The sequence below is a fragment of the Bubalus bubalis genome, chromosome 4, assembly GCF_019923935.1.
Source record: "Bubalus bubalis isolate 160015118507 breed Murrah chromosome 4, NDDB_SH_1, whole genome shotgun sequence".
Classification (NCBI taxonomy): Eukaryota; Metazoa; Chordata; class Mammalia; order Artiodactyla; family Bovidae; genus Bubalus; species Bubalus bubalis.
Window position 1 is genome coordinate 122,557,624 of NC_059160.1, and position 14,069 is coordinate 122,571,692.

A 14,069-nucleotide genomic window follows, 5' to 3' on the forward strand; every position below is an offset into this window, starting at 1 on the left:
AGATAACCATCTCAGAATATTTTTTATAACTGACAGAGGCCAGCAAATCTGCAATGGGTTTCACAGGCCCCACACTGTTGAAAGTCAGTGCGTTTTGTAACAATTCCAATAATGTAGCTACTGAAGAAAATGCCTTTGTACAAAGAAAAGTGCTACACCCCAAATGTGTGCCAAAGCCTGAGAATGGAAGGCGTGAAGCAGTTTTCTTCCAATGCCCTGGAAGCGTCCCTCCTGCAGGCCACCACATGGTGACTCTTTGGCAGGATTTGAGGTAGTTAACTAAGAAATCCAAATTGGAAAATACAAACTCCAACTTTGTTTTTACTTGATCAATATTGTTACGAGAATGATATTAACCGTTTGGGGGATTTTTCAGAGATATTCCATATCACTTCAGTTTTAATACCAGGTTGCAACCTGCCTGGTCTGTCGGCCTAAGCCAGATAAACACAGACTATTCATCTCTAGATAGTTACTCAGAAAGATCTGGAAAACAGGCGTATCATGAACTGAACATTTCACTTCTCATTTTATCCATATCCAGAAGTTCATTCCCGGGACAACACTTTAAAAGCTGACCCCTTAAAAGTCACCACACATGACAGAGTATGCATATGTCATTTCAGGACTGATTCAGTATTTTCTCCATCATGATGGGGAAAGTTACATATTACATATAATGATTAAAACTAATGTTCTTCCTCTTCCTTCACTTTGTCTACTTTTTGGGAAATATTGTCCATTTAAATTCATATGTTATACAAACTTGACTTTGGTAAAATACCACTCAGTGAAACTTACATGCAGAGAAATAATATTTATTTTTTAAGATGTGTGATTTAAAATTTTTTCACACATTTGTTTTCTCCCATTACTATTTTTTTCCTTTGATTAGTGGTTATTTCCAATTGCCTTTGTTATTAATCAAATAAATGAGGAGAGAGAAATAGCGTATTCAAAATTCTAAAAAAAAATTGGTACTGTGAGGTACACTAACTATATTTTTAAATTATACAAACCTTCATCTCATAATAATGCTCAAATAAGGCACATTAATTTTTTAATCTGTAAGTATGGCTGCAAAAATTGCTTCTCTATTCAACAAATTTACTAGTCTTACTTATGAAAGATTAATTACATTCACATCTTTTAGTTGTCTTTAATTCCTGGTGGAGAGAGTGCTTAAAATAAAAGAACTTCCACTCTGAAATATATTTTAAAAACAGTTATATGTAAAAATTTCAGTAGCATATATATCCCATTGGAAAAATGCAAACATCTTTAAACCAAATGTTTTAATCTGCAGGAAAAGTCACAAGCTTCCTAGAAAAAGGAGACAGCCTAATTTCCTTTACCAAGTACAACATGTAAATTAACTGAATAAGGTAAATTATCTAATGTGATTTTTGTAATATAGTTCAAATTTTACCTTTAGTCATTTCTATCTGCTTATTGATGCCAAAACTAAATTTAGTGAAACTGAAGGAACCCATAGCTAAAACAAACTGTTTCTAAAATCTGCTCTTTCTCAGCTACTGGCTGGCTGTCCACTTAGGCATCGGGGTTCCCTTAAAAGGCCTCTCAAATTACTGGAGACATTGGATCTACTCTTTTCTACTAAACCCAATGCTGGTTCTTGACACCAGATCTGGCAATGAGCCTTATGATTTGATGCCATTCAAAGTGCCATTGAGTGAGACAGTCAAGTGGGCCTTAGGAAGCATCTCTACGAACAAAGCTAGTGGAGGTGATGGAATTCCAGTTGAGCTATTTCAAACCCTAAAGCTGATGCTGTGAAAGTGCTGCACTCAATATGCCAGCAAATTTGGAAAACTCAGCAGTGGCCACAGGACTGGAAAGGTCAGTTTTCATTCCAATCCCAAAGAAAAGCAATGCCAAAGAATGTTCAAACTACTGCACAATTGCACTCATCTCACACGCTAGTAAAGTAATGTTCAAAATTCTCCAAGCCAGGCTTCAATAGTATGTGAACCATGAACTTCCAGATGTTTAAGCTGGATTTAGAAAAGGCAGAGGAACCAGAGATCAAACTGCCAACATCCACTGGATCATAGAAAAAGCAAGAGTTCCAGAAAAACATCTACTTCTGCTGTATTGACTGCCAAAGCCTTTGACTGTGTAGATCACAACAAACTGTGGAAAATTCTGAAAGAGATGTGAATACCAGATCACCTGACCTGCCTCCTGAGAAATCTGTATGCAGGCCAAGAAGCAACAGTTAGAAGCAGACATGGAACAATAGACTGGTTCAAAATTGGGAAAGGAATACATCAAGGTTGTATACTGTCACTCTGCTTATTTAGCTTATATGCAGAGTACATCATGCAAAATTCCAGGCTGGATGAAGCACAAGCTGGAATCAAGATTGCAGGGAGAAATACCAATAACCTCAGATACACAGATGACACCACCCTTATGGCAGAAATACAAGAAGAACTAAAAAGCCTCCTAATAAAAGTGAAAGAGGAGAGTGAAAAAGCTGGCTTAAAACTCATTCAGAAACTAAGTTCATGGCTTCTGGTCCCATCACTTCATGGGAAATAGATGGGGAAACAGTGGAAACAGTGACAGACTTTCTTTTTTTGGCCTCCAAAATCACTGCAGATGGTGACTGCAGCCATGAAATTAAAACACACTTGCTCCTTGGAAGGAAAGCTATGACCAACCTGACAGCATATTAAAAAGCAGAGACATTACTTTGCCAACAAAGGTCCATCTAGTCAAGGCTATGGTTTTTCCAGTAGTCATGTATGGATGTGAGAGTTGGACTATAAAGAAAGCTGAGTGCCACAGAATTGATGCTTTTGAACTGTGGTGTTGGGGAAGACTCTTAAGAGTCCCTTGGACTGCAAGGAGAACCAACCAATCAATCCTAAAGAAAATCAGTCCTGCATATTCATTGGAAGGACTGATGCTGAAGCTGAAACTCCAATACTTTGGCCACCTGATGCTAAGAACAAACTTTTTGGAAAAGACCCTGATGCTGGGAAAGATTGAAGGCAGGAGGCGAAGGGGACGACAGAGGATGAGATGGTTTGATGGCATCACCAACTCAATGGACATGAGTTTGAGCAAGCTCTGGGAGTTGGTGATGGACAGGGAAGCCTGGCGTGCTGCGGTCCATGGGGTTGCACAGAGTCAGACGTGACTGCGCAACTGAATTGAACTGAAATGATTCAAAGTGCCCTGGAAATTTTTCCTATTGCATTTATAGCAGCAATAAATTTACAACACATGAGAGGACAAGATTACGGAGCGGAAGGACTTGAGCTCACTTCCTCTTATGAGCACACCAGAATCACTGAATAATTATCAATATAAAAGACTGGAGTCCATAAAAAAAAATTCTGCATCCAAAGACATATTGAAGAAACCTAATTAGATAGTTGGAGGGGTGCATCTGTGATATAATCAAGTCCCACACCACTTGGGTTGCTGGCCCACAGACTGGAGAATAATTAAATGGCAGTTATTCTCCCACAGGAGTGAGAATTCTGAGCCCCCTGTCAGGGTCCTCAGCCTGAGGAACTGGCATTCAATAGAGGAACATCCAGACCATTTGGTTTGATGGCCAAACAGGGCTGGGGTGTGGGAGCTGCACAGGAGTGTGGTAAAACAGAAACTCTACTCTTGGGGAGGGTGCACACAAGGACTCAAATGCACCAGGACCCATGATAAAAGGACTGACTTTATAGGAGTCTGGGTCAGACCTACTTGCTGGTCTTGGAGGGTCTCCTGGGGGGTAGGGGTGGCTCTGGCTCACTGTGGGGGCAAGGACACTGGTAGCGGAAATATTCACCAGCATGAGCTCTCCTGGACCTGCCCCACTCAACAGTCTTCAGTGTCCAGTGCTGGAATGCCTCAGGCTAAACAACCAACAAGGTGGGGACACAGACCCATCCATCAGCAAGTAGGCTATCTAAAGTCACCCTGAGCCCACAGCCACTTATAAGCACACCCCTTCACATGGCTCTACCCACCAGAGGGACAAGACCCTGCTCTCTCCACCATTGGGCAGACACTAGACCATCCTACCAAAAAGCCTGCACAAGCTTTTCAACCAGCCTCAACCACCAGGGGGAAGACAGAAGCAAGAAAACTATGATCTAGCAGCCTGAACATGAGTTTGAGTAGGCTCTGGGAGTTGGTGATGGACAGGGAAGCCTGGCATGCTGCAGTCCATGGGGTCACAAATAGTCGGAAATGACTGAGTGACTAAACTGAACTGAACTGAGCAGCCTGCAGACTGAGTCCCTAAAGGTAGATCAGAACCTACTCTGGGACCAGCTGATCCCTGGCCCTTGCGACAAGAGAGGAGTGCATTGCTGGGACACATAGGACATCCCCTACAGAGGGCCACGTCTCCCAGGTTGAGAAATATAACTAACTTTCCAAATACATAAAAATAAAAATAGAAATTTAGATAAAATGAGATAGCAGAGGAATATGTTTCAAAAGAAGGAACAAGATAAAACCCAAGAACAACTATGTGAAGTGGAGTTAGGCAACTTACATGAGAAAGACTTCAGAGTAATGATTATAAAGATGATCTAAGAACTTGGGAAAAGAATGGATGCACAGAGTGAGAAGTTACAAGAATTTTTAAAAACAAAGAGTCATAAAATATAAAGAACAACCAAATGGAGTTGAAGAGTAAAATAACTGAAATGAAAAATACACTAGAAGGAATCAATAGCAGAATAAATGAGGCAGAAGAACTTACAGTGAGCTGGAAGAGAGTAGTGGAAATCACTGCCATGGAACAAAATAAAGGAAAAAGAATGAAAACAGTTTAATAGACCTCTGGAACAACATCAGATACACCAACATTTGCATTATGGGGTCCCAGAAGGAGGAGAGAGAGAAAGACAGAGACAGACAGAGAAGGCCTGAGAAGATTTATGGAGAGATAATAGCAGAAAACTTCCCTAAAATGAAAAACAAAAGAGTCACCCCAGTCCAGGAAGCACAAAGTCCCACACAGGATAAACTGAAGGAGGAACACAATGAGACACAGAATAATCAAACTGACAAAAATTAAAGACAGAAAATATTAAAAGCAATAAGAGAAATACAACAAATAAAATACAAGGGAATCCCCATAGACTATCAGCTGATTTGTCATCAGAAACTGTAGGCCAGAAGGGAGTGCCAGGATATATTTTAAAAGATTAAAGGGAAAAACCTATAAGCAAGAAAACCCTACCCAACAACATTGTCATTCAGATTTGATGAAGAAATCAACTGATTTACAGACAAGCAAAAGATAAGTCAGTACCATGAGACAAGCTTTGCAACAAATGCTAAAGAAACTTCTCTTAAGTGGAAAAGAAAAAGCCACAACAAGAAGCAAGAAAATAACAAAATGGGGAAGTTTACTGGTAAAGGCAAACATATAGCAAAGATGGGAAATCATCTATACACATATGATATCTAACCCAGTAATTGTGAGAGGAGGAGAGTACAAATGCAGGGTATTTGAAACACATTTCAATACACACAAAAAGAAAAGGGAATCCAAACATAATACTAAAGATAGTCATCAAGAGAACTAGAGAAGAGAACAAAAGAGAAAGGGAAGAAAAAAGAACTACAAAAACAAATCCAAAACAATTAAGAAAATGACAATAGAAATATACATATTGATAATTACCTTAAATGTAATGGATTAAATGCTCCAACCAAAAGACACAGATTGGCTGAATGGATACAAAAATAAGACCTGTATGCATGCTGTCCACAAGAGACCCACTTCAGATCTAGGGACACATAGAGACTGAAAGTGAGAGGATGGAAAAAAGTATTCCATGTAAATCAAAATCAAAAGAAAGCTAGAGTAGCAATACTCAAAAGCAGACAACTGACTTTAAACTAAAGACTGTTACAAGGGACAAAGGAGGCACTATGTAATCATCAAGGGGTCAGTCCAAGAAGATATAACAATCGTAACTATATATGCACCCGACAGAGGAACATCTCAATAAGACAAATGTTAACAAGACAGAAAAAGAGAAATCAACAGTAACACAACAGTGGGGGATTTTAACAGCTCACTTATATCAATCGACAGATCATCCAGACAGAAAATCAATAAGGAAACACAGGCCTTAAATGACACATTAGACCAGATGGACTTAACTGAGATAGACATATATATATATATATATACACACATACATACATACATATATATGTGTGTATATATATATAATCATTTCACCTGAAAGTAGCAGACTACACATTCTTCTCAAGTGTATATGAAACATTCTCACATGCTGGGATTGATCACATGCTGGGATTGATCACATTCTGGACCACGAGGTGAATCTCAGTAAACTGAGGACAGTTAGAATCATATCAAGCATCTTTTTCAGTCACAACCCTGTGAGATCAGAAATAAGCTACATGAGCTTCCCTGTAGCTCAGGAGTCAAGAATCCACCTGCCAATACAAGAGACATGGGTTTGGTCCCTGGTCTAGGGAAATGCCACGTGCCCTGTAGTAAACACGACTGCGGCCACAACCACCTGAGCCTGCGCTGCAGAGCCCACAGGCAGCCACTGCGCCCGCGTGCCACAACTACTGCAGCCACGTGCCCTGCAGCCTGTGCCCTGCAACACAGAGCCACCACGGGGAGAAGCCCACGTAGCACGACTAGACAGCAGCCTCCACTCACCCAACTAGAGAAAAGCCCACGTAGCAGTGAAGACCCAGAACAGCTACAAATAAATAAATAGTAAAAAAGAAATAAACTAAAGAACTGCAAAAACTTCAAACATGTGGAGGCTAAACAATATGATAATAAACAACCAATGGATCACTCAAGAAATCAAAGGGGAAATAAAAAAAATATCTAGAGACAAATGAAAATGAAAACACAAGATCAAAACCCCATGGGACACAGCAAAAGCAGTTCTAGGAGGGAAGTTTATTAACAATACAATCATACCCCATGAAACAAGAAAAATCTCAAACATACATCCTAACCTTACACCTAAAGCAATCAGAGAAAGAAGAATAAACAAAACACAAAGTTAGCAGAAGGAAAGAAACCATAAATACCAGAGCAGAAATAAATGAAATAGAGACTAAGAAAACAATAGAAAGGATCAATGAAACTATAAGCTGGTTCTTTGTAAAGGTAAACCAAGTTAGAACCTTTAGCCAGACTCATCAAGAAAAGGAGAGGGCCTAAATCAATAAAATTAGAAATGCAAAAGGAAAAGTTACAACTGACACCACATAAAGGAGCATGAATACTACTACAAGCAACTGTATGCCAATAAAACGGACAATCTGGAAGAAATTCTGTTGAACAAATTGAACAAATTCTTAGACAGAGTCTCCCAAGATGGAACCAGGAAGAAATAGAAAATATCAACAGACCAATTACAACTACTGAAATTGAATCAGTAATTTAAAAACTCCCATCAAATGAAAGTCCAGGACCAGATGACTTCACAAGTGAATTCTGCAAAATATTTAGAGAACTGTTAACACTTTTGCTTCTGAATATATTCCCCAAAATTGCAGAGGAAGGAACACTTTCAAACTCCTTTTATGAGGTCACCATCACCCTGATATCAAAACCAGAAAAAGATACCACAGAAAAAGAAAATTACAAGCCCATATAATTGATGAATGGGGGCTTCCCTGGTGGTCCAGTGGAAAAGAACCTGCCTGCCAATGCAGGAGATGTGGGTTTGATCCCTGGGTCAGGAAGATCCCCTGGAGAAGGAAATGGCAACCCACTCCAGTATTCTTGCCTGAGAAATCCCATGGACAGAGGATCCTGGTGGGCTACAGTCCATGGGGTCACAAAAGTCATGGGGACATGACTTAGAGACTAAAAAGCAACCACATAACTGATGAACATAGATGCAAAAATCCTCAACAAAATACTAGCACATCAAATCCAGCAATACATTAAAAGGACCATGCACCATGAGCAAGTGAGATTCATCCCAAGGATGCAAGGATTTTTCAATATTTACAAATCAAACAAGGACTGGTCACCACATCAACAGACTGAAGAAGGAAAACCATATGATCATCTCAATAGATACAGAAAAAAGCTTTTGACAAAATCAACAACCATTTATGATGGAAACTATCTGGAAAGTGGACACAGAGGAAACCTACCTGAACATAGTAAAGGCCATATACAACCAACCCACTGCAAACATTACTCTCAGTGGTGAAAAACTGAAAGCATTTTCTCTCAGATCAGGAATAAGACAAGGATGTCCACTCTCACCACTATTATTCAACATAGTTTTGGAAGTCCTCACCACAGGAATTGGAAAAGAAAAAAAAAAATCCAAATTGGAACAGAAGTAAAATTGTTATTGTTTGCAGATGACATAATACTCTACATAGAAAATCCTAAAAATGCTACCAGAAAACTACTAAAGCTCATCAGTGAATTTGATAAAGTCTCAGGGCTTCCCTGGTAACTCAGATAGTAAAGAATCTATCTGCCTGCAATGCAGGAGACCTGGGTTTGATCCCTGGGTTGGGAAGACCCCCTAGAGAAGGGAATGCCAACCCACTCCAGTGTTCTTGCCTGGAAAATCCCATGGACAGAGGATCCTGGTGGGCTACAGTCCATGGGGTCACAAAGGTTGCACAGGACTGAGTGACTAGTACACACACACACACAGGGTACCAAAAAAAAAAAATCAATACACAGAAATCTGTTGCATTTCTATACAGTAACAACCAAAGATCAGAAAGAGAAATTAAGGAAAGAATCTCATTTACCATCACATCAAAAAGAATAAAACACATCAGAATAAACTTACCTAAGGAGACAAAAGACCTATATTCTGAAAAGTGTAAGACACTGCTGAAAGAACTCAAAGATGACACAAACAGATGAAAAGTTTTACCCTGTTCTTGGATTGAAAGAATCAATATTGTCAAAATGACTTCACTACCAAGGCAATGAGAGGGTAACAGGCAGGAAGGCAAGGGGTCTCCAAAGGGAGGAAATAGCCTGCAAGTGTCAGGTATTTTTCTCTCACTTAAGTGGCAGGAGGAAACAAACTAGTGATATTTTTTCCTTTTCTATACAAATTTAAAAGGAGGTTTCTCTTAAAATACTATGTTGCCATAATGATACCTGGTTTCACCTGAAGTTAACTATTCTCAAACCTAGAGATAACCAATGCCTTTTTCTTATGGAAATGTTTGTCTTAAGCTATGTTAATGTACTATGCATTTACCCCAGACTCTGTCTTCAAGTGGGTTCCATCTCTTGGCTCAGAACCTACTTGACAAACCAGTATGTTATACTCAGATATTGTTCCCCTAATCTATGTAAATGAAACTATTTGTATGGTGATCTGCCCTTCTTCAAGATTCAAGTTAATCATTTTATGGCCCAGGATGAACCATTTGGTGCCAAGATTATCCCAAAATGCATCTTATGGGTGAGGGGCCTGGTGCCATTCTGAGTTTTAAGACATTCCTTTCCCTGGTGGCTCAGAGGTTAAAGCCTCTGCCTGCAATGCGGGAGACCTGGGTTCAATCCCTGGGTCAGGAAGATCCCCTGGAGAAGGAAATGGCAACCCACTCCAGTATTCTTGCCTGGAGAATCCCATGGACAGAGAAGCCTGGTGGGCTACAGCCCACGGGGTCGCAAAGAGTTGGACACAACTGAGAGACTTCACTTTTACTTTCTTTCATTAATAGACTGCTAGTGACTATATAACATCCTGCTGAAGACTAGCAGTGGGGCACTCTTTCTGCCCCCTTCTGATGCCTATGTCAGAAGCTTTCTCTATCTCCTTTATACTTTAATAAAACTTTATTACACAAAAGTTCTGAGCGATCAAGCCTTGTCTCTGGCCCGGGATTGAATTCTTCTCCTCCGGGGGCCAAGAATCCTGGCGTCTGCGTGATTCAGCAACAACCTTTCAGCAATCTACAGATTCAATGTAATCCCTATCAAATTACCAATGGCATTTTCCTCAAAACTATAACAAAAATTAAGGAAACACAAAAGACCCCAAATAGCCAAAGAATCTTGAGAAAAAAGAACAGAGGTGGAGAAATCAGGCTCCCTGGGTTCAGACTATATTACAAAGTTATAGTAACCAAGACAGTACGGGACTGGCACAAAACAGACACATAACTCCATGGAACGGAATAGGGAGCCCAGGAATAAACACACATAATTATGGTCAATTAGTCTACATCAAAGGAGGCAGGAATACACAATGGAGAAAAGACGATTTCTTTAATAAGTGATACTGGGAAAACTGGACAGCTATATGTAAAAGAACAAAGTCACAACATTATCCTACACCATATATAAAATGAACTTAAAATCAATTAAAGGCCTAAATGTAATACCAGAAACCATAACACTTCTAGAGGGAAACACAGGCAGTATACTTTCACATAAATTGTAGCAATGCATTTTTGGATCAGTCTCCTAAAGCAAAGGAAAACAAAGCAAAAATAAAGAAATGGGACCTAATTAAATTTAAACTCACGGCAAAGGAAACCATAAACAAAATGAAAAGACAACTTATAGAACTGAAGAAAATATTTGCAAACGGTGTGACTGACAAAGGATTAATCTCCAAAACACACAAAGAACTATGTAGCTGAATATCAAAAAACAAAACAAATCACCCAGTCAAAGAAAGGGCAGATCTAAATAGATGTTTCTCCAAAGACACCATATAGATGGCCAAAAGGCACATGAAAAATGCCCCACATTGTTAATTATTAGAGAAATACAAATCAAAACTATAATGAGGTATCAGTTCACACCCATCGGAGTGGTGTACAAACAACAAATGCTGGAGAGAAAGTGGAGAAAAGGGAGCCCTCCTACAATGCTGGTGGGAATGTAAATCGGTACAGCCACTATGGAAAACAATATGGGCATTCCCTAACAAACTAACAATAGAGCTACTATATTATCCTGCAATTCACCCCTGGGCATATATCCAGAGAAAACCATTTGAAAATATATACGTACTCCAATGTTCATTGCAGCACTGTTTACAATAGCCAAGACAAGGAAGCAGCCTAATTGTCTGAATGGATAAGGGAGATGTGGTGTGTGTATATATATAAATATATATATATATTTATATATATATATATATTTAATGAAATAGTACTCAAACATGAAAAATAATGAAATGCCTTTTGGAGCAACATATATATACCTAGAGATTATCATACTAAGTTGCATAAAACATAAAAATATATGCTATTGCTTATATATGAAATCTAATAAAAATGATACAAATGGACTTATATACAAAACAGAAATAGATTTACAGATAGAGAAAACAAGTTTATGGTTACCAAAGGAGAAAGCTGTGGGGAGTCAGAAATTAGGAGTTTGGGATTAACATATACACACTACTATGTAGAAAAAAATAACCAACAAGGACCTACTGTATAGGACAGGGAACTATACTTAACATTTTATAATAATCCATAAAGGAAAAGAATCTGAAAAAAGATATATGTATAACTGAATCACTTTGCTGTACACCTAAAACTAACACAACTTTGTAAATCAACTATACTTTAAATAAAAAAGAGTAAGAAAATAAAAGAAAATCTTCTATTTTTGTATTTCAAAAGCATTGTCACCATAAAGTATGGTTTTTACCCATGGAGTAAAAAAAAGAAATTCTAAGATAATTTTTAAGCTAGCCATAATTTATAAATAAGAACCACTGAATGTGAGCAGTTAGTTTTATAACTCTCATTCTCATTATTTTCAAATATAGATATAAAGGAATGGCCACTTATTAGACAAGTCTAGAATTGCTACAGTCTCTACCTGTTCGTTGATACAGACACTGAGTAATCATATTTGGTCTGGTGATATTTTGCCATAATTGAAGAAAGCTGTGGATGGGAATTAAGAAGAAATAAGACAGAGGCTGAAATAAATAGATTCAGTTGGGTTGCCCCTAATGGAACAGAATTCTGGTGAAGCCCTGTAAGACAAAGTGACCTCCTGGCTCGCCACTGAAATCATCTGAAGATGAGAACATGCTTATCCAACGTGTATGTAGATTTTGGGTGTGTGGTTCAAGACTCATCTGCTCAGTTATCTTACTTTCTGGGAGAACTGAAGAGTTCTGTCAAACAATTCATCTTAAAGTTACATAATTATGTACATACAAAATAGGAACTTGAAGTCCCACTTCTCAGATTGATAGCAAAATTCTATGAATAAAAAGACAAAATTAGCACATAATACTATAATGGTAAGAAATAGAATATAAAATGATTTGACTTGCTTTAAAACGTACTAACCATTTCTTAGTTAGAACCATACTAACCATTTGACTACTTTTATTTAGTTAGGGAATCATAAAATGACCTGAAAAAATAATATTCCACCACAGAAAAGAATCCTAACTAATTTGTTGAGGAGAGTTCACTATCCATTTTAAAATGAATAAGAGTCAAGGCTTTTTATTTTCTAAGTAGTCAAATATAAACACAAATGAGTAAAATTCCCTTCAAAGCAAGGGAAAACAAGTTTGTGCAGTTTACAGCACATTTTCATGTGAATATGCTTTTCTAGTAAGATCTCTTACTGTTCACACTGGAAAAAATTATGCATACTGCAAAAACCAAGGTATTCCATCACTACAACCACGGACGGTGGAGGAAGGCTAAGGAAGCTGGTCTAGGCACATGGTGTGGTTTCCCAGGTGCCATTCAAGATGGACCATCAGGGCCCTCGCACCTCACTGGCCGCCCTCCTTCATAGCAACCTTGGTGGAAATACGCAACAACACATGGCCTCAAGACCTTTGGGGACCTTCTCTTTTGGTGTAGAAAAGATGCCCAGGACATTTATAGCCCAACTCAGCTATCACAGTCTGTAAATGATTCTCAGCTTGTTCTAGAAATTATACCACATACATCTCCCACCAGTTTTTCACTTGGTCTCTGGTGAGGTGCAAAGTAAAACTAAATGTCTTGTTATAAGAACGCCACTGCCCCAATACAGGGTCAACTGCAGAGAATAATGAGAAGGCCAGCTCTGCTGTGATGACGGACTAAAATCATGATGGAGGAATAACTGTTTATAAAATGAAGTCAGGCAGCCACTGTTGTGAGCAAATTCCTTAAAATCAATCTCTCTCTCTCTCTCTCTCTCTCTCTCTCTCTCTGGGGAACTGTAGAAAATTCTTAAAGAGATGGGAATACCAGACCACCTTACCTGCCTCCTGAGAAATCTTTATGAGGGTCAAGAAACAACAGTTAGAACTACACATGGAACAACAGATTGGTTCCAAATTGGGAAAGGAGTATGTCAAGGTTGTATCTTGTCACCTTGCTTACTTGACTTATATGCAGAGTACATCATGTGAAATGCCGGGCTGAATGAAACACAAGCTGGAATCAAGATTGCCAGGAGAAATATCAATAACATCAGATATGCAGATGACACCACACTTATGGCAGACAGCAAAGAGGAACTGAAGAGCCTCTTGATGAAAGTGAAAGGGAGAGTGAAAAAGCTGGCTTAAAACTTAACATTCAAAAAATGAAGATCATGGCATCCAGTCCCATCACTTCATGGCAAATAAATGGGGAAACAGTGGAAACAGTGATAGACTTTCTTTTTGGGGGTCCAAAATCACCGCAGATGGTGACTGCAGCCATGAAGTTAAAAGACGTTTGCTCCTTGGAAGAAAAGCTATGACCAACGTAAACAGTATATTAAAAAGCAGAGACATTACTTTGTCAGCAAAGGTCCATCTAGTGAAAGCTATGGTTTTTCCTGTAGTCATGTATGGATGTGAGAGTTGGACTATAAAGAAAGCTGAGCGCCAAAGAATTGATGCTTTTGAACTGTGGTGTTGGAGAAGACTCTTGAGAATCTCTTGGACTGCAAGGAGATCCAACCAGTTCATCCTAAAGGAGATCAGTTCTGAATTCATTGGAAGGACTGATGCTGAAGCTGAAACTCCAATACTTTGGCCACCTGATGCTAAGAACTGACTCTTTGGAAAAGACCCTGATGCTGGGAAAGATTGAAGGTGGGA

The 14,069-nt window shown here is 38.9% G+C and overlaps 1 protein-coding gene across 4 annotated transcripts in view; it reads right to left on the reverse strand.

Moving 5' to 3' along the window:
• Positions 1-14,069, reverse strand: part of FMN2 (formin 2) — a 337,046-nt gene that overhangs the window by 45,119 nt on the left and 277,858 nt on the right. The gene's annotated exons all lie outside the window — the stretch shown is intronic.